Genomic DNA, 5,903 nt, shown 5'->3' on the forward strand with positions numbered 1-5,903 from the left:
AACTGCAAGGACCAGCAGTTGGAAGTGGAGAGTGTCTGTCCGTGAACAGTGAGAAATACGGTTGGAGATACAGATGCGAGGTCAGATGATACTAGGTCTGGAATGCGGGAGCCCTGCGGGCCTTATCTTAAAAGGAGAGAGGAGATCCAGGTTTGAACTAGAGGAGTGAGCCTGTCTCCTCGGAGCCTCGTTTGGCAGTGGTGTGCAGGAGACGCAGCCGGTCATGGGTGCAGAATCGACGTAGCTCGAGAAGGGTCTGTGGAAACAGGGAAGGCATGGTGAGCGCGGTACACTGAAGCAGCGAGTGATCCCGGAGGACGTCCTGCAGGGTTCTGCTCAGACCGCCAGCGACTGAGCTGGCCCAGGTAAGTACAGGTGCGGGAATAGCCATGCCAAAACTATGACACAGGTTCTGACATTCAGGCGTGTCATTTTGCATTTCATGAAAGTATCGGGGTAGGTTGAAAAGAACTTTTCTCAGGCCAGCCTCATGGCCTAGCAGTTCAGGGAGCCAGATCTCCATGGCTTTCTGCAGTTTGAACCCCAGCCCTGGCACCTTGAAAATCACACCAGGACACTGTGTGCGGGTCCAATATCTTTTTTTTTTTTTTTTTTGGAGAGGTTTTTGCTAAAAAAACAGAGACAGGGCGAAAGGAAGCGAGAAACCCCAGGGGGTTGGGATCTTGGGCACGCATGCACACACGCCCGGCGTGAGTTTAAGCCACCGGGTCCAGGACTCGAACCGCGGTCTACTACATGGGAGTCCAGAGACATAGCCATTACACTAACTGCTGGTCCCGCTGGTCCAATATCTTGACAGCGTAGAGAAATGGAGGAAAAGAGATTGAGAGACTGCCACATCCCACCGGGGGGTGCTTTCTCTGTCTTTCTGTCTCTCTCTGGAGTATGCACCTACCCTCTGGCAACGGGAAGGGAAGGGAAAGAAAGGGAAGACATGTCCTCCACTCAGGAGTTAACAGTACCACTGCCCTGGGCCAGCAGGTGGCGTAGCAGTTAAGGGGCTGGACTCCCCATGGCCGACAGCGATTTGAGTCCCAGACCTGGTGGCTTGCTTTCTCACTTTCCCTTCTCTCTCTGTCTCTATGATGAGTGCATGAGCCCTACAGTAATTAAATAATAATAACAATGAATAAAATTAAAGAAATAATTATTTAAAAAACAAATAAAAGAATACCACTGCCCTGAGGGATGTACTCCTTCTGGACTTGACTCCGTGATGAGTCCTGGGGGACAACTGTTGTTTTTATAGCCCTCGCGGTGTGGGGCTGCATGCTGGGACCCCAGCACTGAACAAGACAGCTTGGTCACTTTGTGTTGTGCAAACAGTCCTCCTTTGTCAAAGGGTTGGTCGAAATTAAAGGGAGTCCTCGTTTAGCTCAGCGTGGGGAAAGGATTCTCTGAACTTAGGTGTCCAGTAGTAGGAAAGGATGCCTGGTGAGAAAGAGAATGCGTGCTGGGACCAGCAGTTGGCATAATGGCTATGTCGCTGGACTCCCACGTAGTCGACTGCGGTTCGAGTCCCGGAACGGGTGGCTTAAACTCACGCCGGGTGCGTGTGCGTGCATGCCCAAGATCCCGAGAGGAGAATGGAGGAGAAGGGATTGCGGCGTGGCCCTGGAGGGTGATTTCCTGCTTTCTATCTCTCTGTCTCTCTCTGTCTGTCTGGCGAGTGCAAGCACCCTATAGCAAAAATCTATCAAAAAAAAAAAATGCATGTCATCAGACATATTTTTTAGTTTATTTATTTCTTCCATGAAAGAGAGAGAGGGAGAAAAAGGAAAGAGACCTCCCCCCCACAAGGTCTTCATGCTGTGTTCCACCCCCAGCCTCACCCAGCCTACGTCAGAGGCCTATGTCACACACAGCACACGTGTGTATGGTGCATCCGTGTGTACAAGGCAGCCTTGGGGTGTGAACCTGGGACCATCTCGTGTGAGTTTAGCATTGCAAAACATTGTGTTACTGCTCAGGTCCCTATCATTAGGCATGCTTATGCAGAACCCAAGTGACCATCTGTCAAGAAGCCTGTCTTTTTTTTAAGAGAGATATTTGCTGTAGGGCACTTGAGCTCACCGGAGAGACAGAGAGGCAGAAAGTGAGAAATCCCCCCCAGGGGGGATGGCCACACTGCAATCCCTTCTCCTCCATTCTCCTCTCGGGATCTTGGGCACGCATGCACATGTGTCTGGCATGAGTTTTAAGCCACCGGGTCTGGGACTTAAACCACAGTTGACTACATGGGAGCCCAGCGACGTAACCATTACACCATCTGCTGACCCCAGAAGTCCTTCTTGCAGGAGAAATGACAGGTCATTTAGAAGGTCCCCTTCCAAGCCGGAGGTGCAGTGATTTCCTCCTCGTCCGTAATATTAACTCAGCAAAACGTATTTCCTTCATAATTGGCTCTCCTGGAACACCGTTGTGTACTGTTTCTGGCCACTTTCATCAGTAATTGTAAGTAGTTTGACCTCTATTTGCATGCACATTGGATTTGAAGCAGGTCTGCCCCGTTCGTTTCATCATTCTGTTTTTAAAAAGCACGGTTCTCCAATTTTCTGCCATTCACTGATTTCCAGTTTTACTATTTGTAGTAAGTTCCTCTTTCACGTGATGTTTTTCACAAGTCACGCAGTCTCTGCAGAAGCGAGCTCCACGCGTCACCGTCCGGCTCCTGACCACTAAGGCATGCGTCCTAGTTCCTGTGATGTAATCGTCACGGTTGAACAAGACCCGGCGTGACTATGCGTTCAGGAATGTCTCTGGGATTTTGATGTGGGTAAAAGTTTAAATAACTTTTATTGTTCTCCCTATTTGATATAGTCATTGCAAATGTCAACCTGTTACTGCCAACGGTTAGCAGCTAGAACGGTCACTCCTTAGCCATGTCTGAGGCGACTTCTAAATGAGTGATGTCCTCACTCTGTCTTGGGGAAAATTCAAGAATGTTCTAAACACGGATAAGGAACATTATTTTTTTAAAAAAAGAATTACTTAATTTTAATTTTTATTCTTATTATTTTACTTTGACCAGCAAGAGAGAGAGAGGGAAAGTGAGAAAACAAGCCACCAGGTCCATGTGGGAGAAACAAGCCGCAGTAAGCCATGTGGGAGTCCAGCACCCAAACCCCATCCCAGCTGCCAACCCCAAGGGGCATCATTTTCATAAGGATTATTTTTTAGTCCTTCTGGTATCAAGCAAAATAACCATATTCACTGCAGAAAGAAAAACTGATTTAACTTCAAATCTAGTGAAATATTTTGTCGGAAACAGCTTTCACCGTTATTACTAAATAGCTTGTACTTTTTATTAAAACATGAAAGAAACCTTGTAAACAGTTGCTTTGTCCCCTGAACAGTGTCTGGCATAGATTGGACCCTCAATAAATATTGGATATTGTGCAATGAATGGGAGGTGATGGTAGAGGGAGTATTTCCAGTGGAAAATTACTATGAGCACAGACAGCGAAGTAGGGAAAATGCGAGTTTAGAGAAAATTAAAGTTAATTTTCTGAAGGTAACTTTCATCTCTAACTACCACTGGAGAACTTGTTGGTAGTCATTTGGGTGACCTCTTCATTTCTGTACAGTAATGATTATTATTATTGTTATTGTTATTGTTGTTATTTCGGGGGAGCTACACAGTTGGGAGTTACAAAATAATAGGTACAAATATAAATGTTGCAAAGATAACCAATAATAGACCTAAAAGTAATTATGATGACTGTTTTGGAAGAAAAGAAGAGGGAAAGTGGGAACCGCGTTTTGTGTGACCTAAATCCTAATTAGTTGTAGGAAGACGACAATAAGTGAAAAACCCAAAAAAGTGGCATAAATAATGTTAAGAAAGGCTGAAGTAGATAGCAGGTGAAAAGTTTAAAGTAATGAAAAAGCATTTAACTTAGGGGAATAAAATAGGAGAGAGAGAAGGGTGTGGTGAGAAACTTTTGCTTGTCTTCAAAAATTTTACACTGGGACCAGCAGTTGGTGTAATGACTATGTTGCTGAACTCTCATGTAGTCAACCATGGTTCAAGTCCTGGACCCGGTGACTTGAACTCATGCTGGGCACGTGTGCATGAGTGCCCAAGATCCTGAGAGGAGAATGGAGGAGAAGGGATTGCGGCGTGGCCATCCCCCCTGGGGGGTGATTTCTCGCTTTCTGTCTCTCTGTCTTTCTGGCGAGCATACGCACCCTATAGCGAAAACCTCTCCAAAAAACAAAAGAAAATTATTTTACATCATTTTAATGTATGAATGTAATGAAATCAAGTGTGGATTTCATTTTTTTCCAACGTCTTTGCCATAGGGTACATGTGCTCACTGAAGAGACAGAGACGGTGAGAGAGAAAATGAGAAATCATCCCCTAGGGGAGATGGCCACACCACAATCCCTTCTCCTCCATTCTCTTGGCATTTGGGGCACACACACACACACATACACACATGCACTTGGCATGATTTTTCAAACCACTGGATCTGGAACTTGAACCATGGTCAGCCATGTGGGAGTCCAATGCTTTAACCAGGATGCCACTTGCTGGCTCCAGATTTCACCTTTTACAATATAGTAACAATGTTATGCTCTCAGAAGCCTTACTCATAAAGAAATGGGATAAATGAAGAACTGGAATAAATAATCCAAAAAACACAGACTTCACTTGTAATCATTCTCTAACTTCAAATACACATAGGATGAAGGAATTTGTAACTCCTTAGACATAGGAACAAAACCACCTTCAGCATAATCCTACCTTAGCAAAAGACATGACAAGACTGTGCGATTTATTTTCTACCATCTATTGATCTGCCTGTCTTTATTTATCTATCATCTAGCTGTCTCTTTTTTCTATCCTCTGTTTCCAATGCTCATCTCCAAAGTGAGCAGCTGCACTGGACCATGAAAGTTACTGCCTTGGGGCCAGCAGGTGGCATGGTGGTTCAGGGTGCTGGACTCCCACATGGCTGACTATGGTTCGAATCCCGGACCTGGCGGCTTGTTTTCTCACTTTCCCTCTCTCTCACACACACTCGCTCCAGGCAGGATGAGAAATGGAGGAGAAGGGATTGTGGTATGACCACACTTTGAGGGTGCTTTCTCCCCTTCTTTCTCGCTGTCTCTCTCTGGCAAACACTAACACCCTCTGGCAATTAAAAATAAATAAGTAAAAAGAACATAAAGGTTAATTTGTATGAAGGAGTCTTCAAAAAGTCGATTAAAAATGCATAGTATGAAAAAAAAAAAAACAAGCATGGGTTTAAAAATGTTTTTATACCAAAATAAACTATATTTTAATTCCCATTTTCCATGAACTTCTTAAAGATCTCTTGTATATCCTCGCAGTTAAACAAGTTATACTAAAAACAAAGGTAAGAAATCCACAAACCCCATCATTTCCCAATTCTTTTACATTATTGAGATTATTCATGTCAATTATATTTGCACGGTGGAAACACCATATTCACAGGTGCTACTGAGCCTCCCTTGTCAACTGTACTCAGTGACACCACATTGGTAACTTGAGAGCAGTCACGGTAGGAGTATTTACACCACAGAAATTGGCAAACAGCATCCATCGGAACATTTTTCCATATAAGGAAAACCAGTTAAGCATTTACCAGCATGCCTTTGCAATAAGAGAACGAAAATCTAGAGGGGTCTGTAGATTCATCGAGGAAACTGTGTAACTATTGCTTGAGTTTCAGGAGAAAGGTGGATTGAGTGACAACAACCACAGTGAAGTGGATTGTGGAGTGAAATCATGGAAAGTGAGAAAACACGTGTTCAGATCAATTTGACAGTTGTTGAGTGTTTTTGTGGGCTTTTTTTTTTTTTTTTTTTTTTTTTTTTTTTTTGGGTTTTTTTTTTTAGGGTTGGGGCCACCC

At 44.4% G+C, this 5,903-nt stretch overlaps 1 protein-coding gene across 4 annotated transcripts in view; it reads left to right on the forward strand.

Annotated features, from left to right (window-relative positions):
* The window catches only part of PPARG (peroxisome proliferator activated receptor gamma), a 198,225-nt gene that overhangs the window by 24,379 nt on the left and 167,943 nt on the right, over positions 1-5,903 (forward strand). The gene's annotated exons all lie outside the window — the stretch shown is intronic.

This window comes from Tupaia chinensis, unplaced genomic scaffold (genome assembly GCF_000334495.1).
Source record: "Tupaia chinensis unplaced genomic scaffold, TupChi_1.0 Scaffold000704_1, whole genome shotgun sequence".
Lineage (NCBI taxonomy): Eukaryota > Metazoa > Chordata > Mammalia > Scandentia > Tupaiidae > Tupaia > Tupaia belangeri.